This window comes from Syngnathus typhle, linkage group LG20, assembly GCF_033458585.1.
Source record: "Syngnathus typhle isolate RoL2023-S1 ecotype Sweden linkage group LG20, RoL_Styp_1.0, whole genome shotgun sequence".
Taxonomy (NCBI): Eukaryota; Metazoa; Chordata; class Actinopteri; order Syngnathiformes; family Syngnathidae; genus Syngnathus; species Syngnathus typhle.
This window is the reverse complement of record NC_083757.1, coordinates 4,602,693-4,615,111: the sequence shown is the minus strand read 5'-3', so window position 1 is coordinate 4,615,111 and position 12,419 is coordinate 4,602,693. Positions and strand designations below refer to the sequence as shown.

General features: G+C 42.8%; 1 long non-coding RNA gene across 1 annotated transcript in view; it reads left to right on the top strand.

Annotated features, from left to right (window-relative positions):
• Positions 1 to 12,419, top strand: part of LOC133144314 (uncharacterized) — a 194,888-nt gene that overhangs the window by 955 nt on the left and 181,514 nt on the right. The gene's annotated exons all lie outside the window — the stretch shown is intronic.

Sequence of the window (12,419 nt, the reverse complement as noted above, 5' to 3'; positions counted from 1 at the left end):
GGAGCGTGTGCGCACAAATGGGCGTTTGTGTGTTTGAACGTCTGCCCGAGAGCTGCAAAGTCAGCCATTAATATGACCTCTTCCTGGGAATGGGTGTGTGTGTGTACTTGAAAGCAGCTGTTTTTTTTACCAGCAGCATGCTGTGATTTTGGATATCTAATTTATTTGAATCTCTGGTGAATATGATGCCATTTAAATAAAAAATTGACTTGCTTTTAGATACGTTTATTTAATAGCCACACTTCCAGAGAACCACCCATACGTCCTGGCTACTCAAACAATATCCACAAAGTTGCATTGAGATTTACGATTATCATCTGTTCAGTCTAGAATTTTTTTTTTTCCCCCATTGTTTCCAAGCTAAAAGGCCTCTGAGGTCAACCAGCGTCCTGGAACTGATTATGTTGGGCCGTAATCTTTCTACCAGCCCCTTGTTAGCGGCTCATTTGGAAGGTATTCCAGGGTAAACTCTTTAAGTAATGGGATTACAATATGTTGCTAGTCTACAGGGGCCCCTCCTCCTTTATTCTAAGGAAGAAAAAGATTTCGAATGACAGTTTGAAACTCCAGCAGGTGGATATGAGTGACTTTCACCTTCCACGGGTAAATAAACAAAATGGCCGCCAATGATGGCAAGAAGTTTGAAAGGGAAAGCCGGATTTCGCTTGTTTATTAACTATAGTGGTCAAACTCCCCCGTATAATAAAGTCGTTTCATCACTTCCTGACACTTTGTTGTTACGAACCGAGTTTCATACGCCGCTTTGGTCATCATTAGCGGCAGTCAGTGTCACAAGCAAAAAGGCCAAGAACAAATGACACCATGTATGGACGGGAAAACGGTGAAAGGAAGGTTTGAAAGATAAAAGTGACACTAATGAACGCAAGGTCATTGATAATTAAAAAGATAATTACGGGGCGGCTTCGCTAAAGACACGAGGGCTAATCTCAAAGGTTAGCTCGCGTTTAACATCATCAGCGCCTCGGATGGTTTGATCTAAAGTTGTAAATGAAGCTTCTTTAGAAAGATGTGAATCGTACGTTCGGTCACAACAGAGCAAACAAATACGGCACAATAGGACAGTAAAATTGGCGGAAAGGATGTCAACCCCCAAGGACATCATTAGATGAGATTAACAGCAGGGGGGCTGGGGTATTTTGGCCCCGGGTTCAAAGTTATCATTTTACTGGCCTATGACCCCGACGAGCTCCTTGGGCAGGGCTTATTAACTCGGACTTTGCGTGTATATCTCCAAAGCCTTCTTTTTTTTTTCCGCCGCAACAAAAAAGGGCCCATTACGGGGGCTTTGGACATTCCTCGGCACGCAAGGTTTGTGTAGGAGTCGGCCTTGCACGGCAAGCAAGCCCTTTGTCATTTTCAACTTGAGGGAAAAAAATCGTTCTTTTTCTTTGATGAGTTTCACTTCTTGCATGGCTTCATGGTTGACAGCTTGCGTTTTTCCCAAAGGATTGTTGCAACGTAGCCCCCTCCCCCTCCCTCCCAGTTTTCGCCCATTGGAGGAGGTGAACCGGCGAACAGGCCTGTAATTGTGGTAAACATGGAAATGCAATATTCACAGCAGGACTGTTCTGTCAGCTTAATGGACAACTTCTGTCATCTGTCACACGCTTGATCCCCCCCCTTTTTATTCGTGACTTTCTGTGTTTTTTAACACTCTTGTCACACTAAATTCTCGCGATTACCGACCAATCAGACGCGAGCGCTGACAGGTTTAGGATGAAAAATTAATTCGACAGTGATTTTCTAAATCTTCTAAGAATGATAATGTACGTTTAATCTGCTTGGGAGGGGAGAGATAACTTGGTATATTTAAGTGGTCATTTAAAATGCTCAAATGTTTTTGTGTGTGTGCTGTTTGTCTACATTATACAGTCCGCAAATACACTATTGATAAAAATAAAAAGATTTGGTTAGGTCGCCGCCAGTCGAGAAGCAGTTCTTGCAATGAAACTAACAAAGACTCCAAAACTTGATCCTAACTGCGATACCAGACTGCACATTTATTATGAGCTTTTTTTTTTTTTTCTTTTTAAACAAGTCCCCCCCCCCCACCACCCCCCCCCCCCACACACACACACATCCCACAATATCTCATCTTTTCTCTTCACAATTAAAAGTCAGCTTTGCGAGAAGACCGCCGAGCATCATTTGGTTAGTCTGCCCCATCGCACAATGGCACTTCTCAGTCACTTTGGCACCACACAATTGAGACAAAAGACAAAGTGAGACAAAGCGGCATAAGTTTGTATCAACACAGAGACTTGCAGAGGCAAGAGCGCTTCTTGAAAAGCTCTCCGTCTTCGTCATATCTGATGCAGACAGTCAACTTAGAAGAAAGGTGTGTAGGCGTGGGGCTCCATCGTCTACACCCCCTCCTCCCCTTGCCCCAAACTAATGACTGATTCCGATCACCGCCCCACCATTGTCTTACAGCTGCCTCTCGAGAAATAAAGCAGGAAAGACAGAAAAAAAAATCATAGAGCAGAAAGAGGAATCCTAATTAATTGTATGAATATGCAGATTGGGTGGAATCCTCTGGATAGCCGAGTCTTTTCACCTCGATCCGCTTCAATATTTAGACAGAGCTCGCAGGGACAAAGCCGAGAGTATAGGCGGAGCGTTCAATCAGCCTCGATTCAAGTCAAACTTTTTTCGCTGTGTGTCTATGGATAGAGGGCCTCGATTTTTTTTTTTTGATTTTGTCTCACTCATCTATAACATCAGGCCAGCATTTTAAGCCAACCCAGTTTGAAAATCAGTTTGTCAGGCTGTTTTAGCAGATACATATATTGTTGTTTGTTACGTGTGTGTGTCTGTGTGTGTGTGTACTCTGCATGCTCGTGACTGCAGTAAAGAATGACTCATGTTAATGACTGGAAGTCGTGTCGCGATCTCAAAACAACTAACCGGGCAAAAACAGTTGGTCATCTGGTGTGCATTGAGATATCGCAGCTAGACTGTTAAACGTGTGCGTGTGTTTGTCCCTCTGTGTGTGTTTGTGTGTGCGAGAGTGTGAGAGACCTTGAAGTGAGACACTGTGAAGCATTTCGTCCCCCCCCCCCCCCCCCTTGAGGACCAAAAAGTCTTAAAGTAATAAGACAGGTTTTTCTAATTTGTTAAACGGCAAATGCGCCAGATCACCTTTTTTAGCCAAAACATTTAAGATGCCTTTAATAGCTTTTCCGAAACAATATCGTACTTGAAACGGGATGCTGCAAGGATTCAAATTAAACATCCAGCTGTGTAAAAAAAGTTGTTAATGTGAGAGCAACCTGAGATTTGGGTGCAATTGTTTTTTTTTTTCTCCCCCCCCCCCCCCTTCTGCCTTGCAATCTGTTTTTCATCATCATTATGCTTTTCAGTAATGAGCCACAGGAAAACAGGCGAGTCCAACATAATGGAATATTTAACAGTGTTGTGTGTCCTTGGATGGGTACGTTCTCCTGGAAAGAGTGAATACCGGAGTGTTTGTGTGAGAGGGCGAGATAAGACACAGCAGGGGGTTAAGACTCGAGATGGGCTGAGTCTTGTTTTCCTCCCTGAATTATTTAGTGCCAGCTCGCCCGGGCTTTTGTAGGAAGACCTCAAATCGGAGGCATATTCTCCGGATGGGTGCTCTTTTATCCACGACCTGATTTTGAAAAAATAAAACATTCTGAAAGTGATCAGAAAAACTGGAGTGCAATTGTCCAAAAGCTGCTTTGGCCACTGCATGGATGTGCGATGGTCTCTGCTTAAAGCCTCTTAACAGCGCCGCGGGTTTCCGACCCCGTGTCAAGTGATTTCAGCTTTTGTGTCTATGCATGTTTGATCTCTCTTAAATGACCTGAAAAGTATCGACGGATCATCCCGCTCTTAATGTTTTCCCCCATTTGTTGAAAGTCATGCCTTCGATTTAGACTTAAAGGATTTCAGGTTCTGGATACCGACATGAATAATCTTGTGTACCTAATGTATTGTCCAGGAGGCCACACCCAGATTTTAAAAACATATTCAGACCTCACAGATTTTTTTGTCCTTCTGCCCAGTTCCTCGCAACCGTCCCATCAACACGTTGGCGCACACACACTCGGTGTTTTTAGAAAGCAAAAACAACACAGGGAGGACCACTAAAATATGGACCCCCTTAATCTCTGCGGGTGGATGAGTATCAAATCCGAAACATTGAGGAAGAGAGAGAGAAAGAGCGAGAGAGGCTGGAGGAACACTGTGTTCATTTTGCCAAGGCCAGATGGTGAGGGCAGCTTTAGTGTTGCACAGCCTCTCTGTCCGTTAGGCCTTCACACACGCACACAAACACACACAACCGCAGCCACGTCTGTTTATACAGCAGTGTTCTTCTGTATGTGCTGGCCTGAGTGAGTCAGACTTATTAGATTAATCTTTTATTTGTCTCTACGTTGTTATCGCTGTTTTTCATCTCACCGTGTTGCCGGGATTAAGAGGCAGGGTCTGTTTTGCATTGCTTGTGGTTGGATAGTTTGTAAATCTTTTTCCTCTTATATGTGTGTATGTGGATAAATATGTGTACCGTATTTTCCAGGCTATAAGGCGCACCGGACTATAAGGCGCACCTTCAATGAATGGCCCATTTTAAAACGTTGTCCTTATATAAGGCGCACCGGACTATAAGGCGCACCATTAATGCATCATGTCAGATTTTTAATCCAAATCATTCTCCATTTTATCTTTTTTATTTCAACTTCAGACGCAACAAATGACTTTATAATGGCAAAATAATGATCCATAGTCTGTTTGATTCATGATTCAAAGTCTTCAGCGGGCCACTTATGATTGATTTCATGACACAATGCTTCGGGCCAGTTTAAATTTAGGAATATGGCCCATATATAAGGCGCACCGGACTATAAGGCGTACTGTCGGCTTTTGAGAAGTTTTGGGTTTTTTAGGTGCGCCTTATAGTCCGGAAAATACGGTATGTTTTTAAACATTTCCAACCCTTAGGGAAGCCTCTTTTTATAATTGGTGGAAAGGGCCATTTTTTGTGAAATTTAATTTATTTATTTAATGATGCAGAGAGAGCTGTGGCTGAAAACATCTCATCCATGTGATATATTTGGAAAGTTCTCATCCGTTCTGACTCATTCCTCCTTGTTGCCGCTGTGTTTAATCAACACTTTGCTACCCTGTTGGAAAACAGATTTTTCTCCCTCTTGTCTGTCACTAATGCAGTTTTAAAACCTTTGGATAAAAGCATGAGAGGTATTTTAGTGCAGAACGTCTCCAAGCGGGGGCCGGAGGTCGAACAGTAAATGTATAACGCTTGAAAGAAAATAGTCGGGCTCGTTGTCATTCCAGCAAAATATGTCTCGGCCTCGCAGAACCGGTGTGTCAACTCAGGATATACACTCCTTTCCTTCGCGTGACCTCACATTGACCTCTAGAGTTTTATTGCCATGAGGGAAAATATGTTGTTTGTGCTGCATAGCATGAATTGTGCTGCTCTAATCATTTGTTTATGCATGACTTTTTTTTTTCGGGTTGTTTTCTTTGGTTGAACGCCCTCAGTCTGACTTGGTTGAATGTAAACGGTTGCGCTATTGTTAGCTTTCACCCTCATTTACTTCAATGCATTGATGTTGTTATGCTAGGAATTAAAAGTCGGATTGTTTGCCTTAATATGCGGCGTACAGTCGAAAAAATACATTTCAGCAGTCCTTCATGTTTCAATTCAGTTTGAACTGCCTTGATTAAAAATGAATGAAAATGGAGCATTAATAAAATACCCACCTGTAATTCTCATGTTCCATCCCCGGTGATTTTTTCATTTTATTTTTTTCCACCTACCGTCTCGCAGCCTGTCAATGCACCCACAGAATACTAATTGCAAATTTAGCTGTTGATATCCCACAGCCCCCGCTCAAATTGAAGATTAAATTAGCCAAACGTGTAACGGGCAGGACTTGTATATTCTAAGCAAGCCTTTGATTTCAAATTCCGGATTGATTGAACATGGCCTCAGGTCTATGCCTGGGCATGGCATGAATGTTATGTTTAATTCAAAGTTGTTGTTTTTTTACACTAGATGGGAACCAAACTGATCACGACTTGTTTACATTTTCCAGGCCCGACCAAGTCCTGGCCTACTTTCCTAAGACTTGCTTGCACTTTAAACTGACTTAAGTGCATGTATGTGCTAGGGACTGTCCTCGACATATGTACGCAAATTCGCTTTGCATGTATAATGCAGAACTCCTCGGATATGGATCCATATACAGTCCTATCTTTAGCCGAGCGTTCCCGCCGCCTCCGTGTGAGTGACGGGTTACATTTGTTCCAGTATACAGAAGATGTATGGCCGCTGCAGCGTGACCCCGTTTGGTTGTAAGATCTCCATCACTCAGGGTGACTTGGAACTTGACGCAGATAAAATGCAGCCAGGCACTTGACGGCTTATAAAATAGGCCGATAACAAGCCGGTTCACATTCAAGATGTTGGGCTTTTGTGCTCAAACAGACTTTATCAGTCTTTATGAAATCATCTGTTCTCTGTTAAAAGTGCGATTATATAACCATATAGAAAAGTGTATAGCCGAGTGAAAATCGGTCGGCCCATCTGTTTCTGGGAACGTCTTACTCCATCAGTCAAGCGGCGATGTCTGGCTCGCTTGCGTGGCTATTTAACCAGATTTAAACGTGTAGAACTGTGGAGGGAAGAATTCTCGTGGGTGTGTGCGTCAGCGTGTCCCCGACAGCTCTGTGTAACCGCACGGCCCGTAGCCGAGCAGATACCAAGTCGAGATTAGGATGTAATTACACGCCACTTTTTGCGCCGTCTATCTGCACAGGAGAAGAAGAAAAAAAAAAAAAGACGGGGAGATGTGAGGAGGAAGGTTGGGGTCACATATGTCGCCTCAAATGTGCGGATGAATTAAAAAAAAAAAAAAATCACCTGCTTTTCTGTGGGCATCAAATGTTTTGACTGGAAAGCTGTCCCACCCTCCCCTCCTGCTGTGCTTGCGCTCTGGCTGTCTGTTGCCACGGCAACGTAATGAGCCATCCCAACCCATCCGCAGGATGGTGCGCGTGCCTTCGGCATCAAACATTTGGATAATCTTCACTCTCATTTATATGCAAAGTCAGCATAAGAAAAAGTGGCAAAAAAAAAAGAATGTAGACGTGTGGGAGGGGCCGTGAAAAGAAATCCTGTTTTTCTTCCCCGAACATGTATCCCATGTGCACACTAGGAAGATAATTTGAAAAAAAAAAAAACATAAATGGAAGCATCTTTTTTTTTTGCCCTGACTCCCTTTTCCTTAAATCTCTTCGTGTCTTGTTCTCATTACAGTTTTGCCCTCTTTTTTTCCTGTGGTGACATTTTTAGGTCACCCCTCGCTCACTTTCATCATCTCGACGCCGCCACACTGTATGCAGCAAAGGTGAAGACGGTGGGATGCGGGAAGAATTTCCCCTCAGGGGGGGGGGGAAGAAAAAAAAAAACGGTGATCTTCCGGCACGTTCCCCGCTTCTCGCCGGCTGCCGTTTGAAGACGGCGATGCTGCCGTTGTATGAGACAGCTGTCACAAACCAATGAATACCTATAAGCACCACGCGGCATCCTCGTATGCTGTCACCGTCTTTTAAGGGAAGAAATTCCCCCCAATCAGTAGCTGTGTTGATATGAGCAAATTTTAATCCCACTTTTGGGTGTGTCGGGGGGGCACATTCATGCCGGATCAAAAGCTTTAAAGGGATTTTGGAGATGGAGTCTGTGAGTGTGTCTGTATGTTTTATTTTTATGAAAAGGAGTTTGGGGGGGGGGGGGGCTTTGACACAGATGTGATTGAATATTGAAAAACAAATACGATGCACGTCACCACGTATACTGTAAACACACAGGCAGCCTGCAAATACAGTACATTTTATTTTATCCTGTGTGAGTAAAAGGTCTCCACACACCCCCGTTCAAAAAATAGTTGTTTGATCAATATTAAATGATTAGATAAATTCCCCCAAAAATTCCAAAATATAAAAAAAATACCTGCAAGTACAGTACAGTACATTTTAGTTTATCCTGAGTGAGTAAAAAGTCTAAAATAAAAATTGTTGTTTTAATTTGATCAATACTAAATAATCAGATAAATAATTCCCCCCAAAATTCCACAATAAAAAGAAATACAGCAAATATTTGTTCCTGTTTTTTTTGTTTGTTTTGGTTTTCATGGAGGATATAAACAAACAAAAAACCAAAATCCTCCCAGAAGGTTGTAATCAACAATGGCTTGACTATCCATTAATGCTTTGTGCCACTGGCAAAGTAGCAAATCTGCACTGTTAATCCCTCACACCAATGTTTTCTGTGTAATCCTGCTGAAATTATTAAAGTAATTGGCGTTTAAATGCGGGAAAATGTAATTATTGTGACAATTCAATAATAAAAACGAAAGGCCTGGCTGTGTAGCCGGGTCGGATCCTCCACGTAATTGTCATAACTATTTATTTCATCGAAATACATTGGAAAAGTTATTTTTCTATTGTATTATTCCGTTTTAAAAGACCTTCATGATCAATCAAAACAAACAGACCCTCATCCTGAGCCTCAACTAGTGTGACAGTATGTTAAAATCATGAGTGGATTAGCGCCGAGTTTCTAAAACGAAATCACGGCTGGATTAATTCTATGTGACATCAGCTCGTCTGCAGCTCCTAAACCATATTTAGTTGACGATCAAATAGCTTAACCTGGCCAGTCAATCCCATCCTAATATTCCACTAATCTGTCCCCAATCCAAACTATAACAGAATCAGCATCAGCCGTTTGTTGTTTTGTACTTTTTTTTTATTTTATTTATCTTGCCGCTATTTATTTTATTTTTATTTTTGTTACAGATTGGATTTCACAGGCAAGTGCTCAGTCTAATTCCTGCTTGTGTTTTCCTGTAAATATTCCCCGAAAATGTAAATACTCAACACACACCTAATTGAAGTCACATACCTAAACACACAGGATTAGTGATTTATCATTATCATCAAGAGAGTCTTGATGTCAGGGAGGTCAGTTTTTTCCGGGTAAGGTTCTTATGCTTTACAATAAGCGGGCCATGTTATTCACTGGGCATTTGAAGAGCACTTTACTTGATGAAAACATACAAATACAAGTGAGTACAACCTCCCGCTGTACTTGTTTGTTTGAAGCCGGGCCTTAATGCCTTAATCAGATCAGTTCTCGGTGAGCATCGAAAGCCGAACAATGACGGTTGATGAAAAGTTGAAAAAGGATCGTCAAAGTTTTGAAAAGAAAATGACGACGGGAACGTTTTAATTGTGACAGCATGATACCCTGCTGGTGTTAATTTTAAATATCAAATATTTATCTGGAGATCCAAACATGTTTGATTCAACTCAGCCAGATTTTCTTTTTATTTTATTGGCACATTTTGAGGCCAGATGAACGCTTAAGTACATTAGATCAGAATATATACAAGCTGTCAATCAAGTTTGGATCAAACGCCAAATACTGTGCAGAAAAAAAGTGGAATAGCGAAGAATATCCAACTTGTAAATATTTTTTTGAAGGTTGACTTCAATGTTGTGCTAAATGTCAGCTAATTACATGTTTCCTCCCTCTAAATACATGTTTGGCACTTTGATGAAATAGTTTGAGCTTGTGGATCAATATCTCATGATGCCTCCCATTACGGTTTCATTTTTCAGCCTGATGGCTGCATCATGGGGGTCGGGAGTCACGAGGAGTAGGAGTAGGGGGGGTCCCCCATCTGCGCCATCTGGGGTGGCTCCCGTGACCCCATTCGCAATGCTTTTGTCCAATGAGTAAAGGCCCTGCTCCAAAGTCAGCGGGCCATGTCCCATTTCATAAGTCATACCGAAATGATCCCGATGCTCATTTCTCCCTCTTTATTTATTGATTTTATATATCTAAGTAAATCACTAATGTTCAATCAAACTGAAAATGTTCCCTTGTAACCTTTTCACATTTACTTTATTGGTTTTCCGGCTTCACTCAATTTGTCCATCTTCCAAATCTCATACATTTCCTTAAATCCCTACTCCTCCTATATACGGCTACGGTTAATACAAATTGCCGGACTGCGGGTCCAGATGAACCCAGCTTGAAATGTAAAGGATTGCCTTGCGTCCGGGTCGGATTTTCCCCCCCAATCCTTATTTTTGTCCACCACAACTGCATGTGGCTGCAATGTAGGCTAACACTTGGATAATTCGGCCATGTATTTTGAGCCGGGACTTTAGGCTTTAGTGGATGTATGGAGACAACAAGGTTCTAATCAGCAGTAATGTGATGACCGACCATGGATTAGTATAAAAGGTTTGATTGCATCATACGGCCCGAAACCAATTGAGTCCTAAATCTGCAGGTGCTTATGTCGCGTGTGCGCTTGCATATGTTTAGCACTTTATAAATCAAAGCAGAATAATAAAAAGATCAATCGGTGACATTTTCAATTGAGCCCCTTCATTCCCGCGGATGGTCGATACCTATCTGCGTATGACTCAGGGAAAATGTGTGGGGGTGATTTATTTAGGTGTGACAGATGTGTCTACAAGGTGGGTGCTGATAATTCTCCGTGTGTGTGATTGGAGTGCTGGTCAAGACATGCGTGTGTATTTATGTGTGTGTGGAAGATAATCCCGGTGACCAGCTGCGATTTAGCCTATGGAGCATCTGGTCAGGTTGTGTTTATATAACAGAGCGCTGACCTCAAATTAGCGGCAGTCGATAATGATGATTAGGTCGGGAATAATGACAATAGTTTTCCGATTTCCCTCGGAAAGAAGGGACTTTATCGTGACAACGGCCTCCCGCTTATGAAATATTTCGCCGCCTCTCCGAGCCCCGGCGGTCCCTCATCAAATCAAAAGCGAGCTAATACCTTAACCCGGACCCTCGTTTTTTTAAACTTTATCAGCTGTTTTAAATTAATATTGATTCCGGGGTGGCACGAGTCACAAATCAAGCCATCGACTGGTGGCGTTTTCCGACGCACCGCCATCGCTCTGCCAAACGTGGATTGTAAAAAATCCAACACGTCTTGCCATACAACTCGATTAGTGGCGGTCTTTTGTAAGCCGCAGTTAATTGCCCTCTTTTATCTCCTTCGGAAAGTAGAAACAAACCCATTCGGTTCTGTCCGACAAATAAGAGGCGATCAAACGTTGCTCATTGGTTGGTGTCTTAATAATGGCTGCATTTAAAAAAAAAAAAAAAAAAAAAGTCGTATTATCTCTCGTTGGGAACTCGCTCGCTTTGAAAGTGTTTTGTGTGTGCGCATGTTCACAAACATCTGTGCAGGCTTGCACCCTTAAGTACTATATGTTCTCAACTTGGTAATTGGATTACGGAATTCCTCAAACGCCACGACTGAGAGACCCCCCCACACCCCTTCGACTCCCCTCGGAGTGCTATTTTATGCCTCCTCAGCATCCTCGCCGCTCCCCGCGTTATCCTTTTGCTCTAATTCTAACTTTCCCCAAGACATTCTCAATAGAAGCAGTCGATGTTTTTTTTTTGCAAGGAAGCGCTGACAAGTAGATGCAAGTAATTCCAGTTCTCTGACCCATTTCCACAGAAAAATAGCGACCGGAAAAAAAAAAACCCTTCCTCGCTCATATTAATCTGCTTCCGTTGACCTATGCGAGTCAAAAGAAACATAAAAATGTGTTTCATTTGACGTTATCGTGTTGTATGAACACCAAGGTCACCTGCTGCTCTTAAGGTTCCATCTCATTTATCTTGAAGGAAAATGGTGCAAATGTGTTCACAATCGCCGCTTGCGTGTTTTTTCATTGTGTGCGAGCTGGTGTGTCGCGCTCTCGCCGAGCCAGGGCCAAGGGTAATATCCGTGGCTAAATCCAAGCCAAATAGGAGTGGAATGATTTAATAAGAAGACTGGAATAGAAGGATGGAGAGGATGGATGAATGTTTTGATCAGAGCAATAAAGAACGCCCCCCCACCCGCTCTCTCTCGCCCTTTTTTATTTTGCTTTGCCCTGGGCTATCTCTGTAAATGTGTGTGTGTGTGTGTGTGTGTGTGTGTACGTGTCGCCCGGGCAATCCCGGTTCTAACTCGAGCGACGCCGGGGAGGAGAATGAGGAGAGACAGCCAGGGGAATAGTGTCGAAAACACAGAGCGGACTACTCCATTCAATCAGTATGGAGCTGAAGCTAGCTCATCTGCTCTGCAACAATGAAGCGGTCACTATGAATTAGAGCCACACTGAGATTCGGGAGATGGGAGCAAGCATGACACACACACCAACAATGTATTACCATGGCCACTGCTCTCTTATTCCTTTCAGTTTTGGCCTTGAAAGTAGTCTGCCTTCAAGGCCGGTCATTGTCCAACGCTGCCTCGGGCAACTCGCCACACGCAGTTAGAATTTTTCAAATGTGCTCTCCC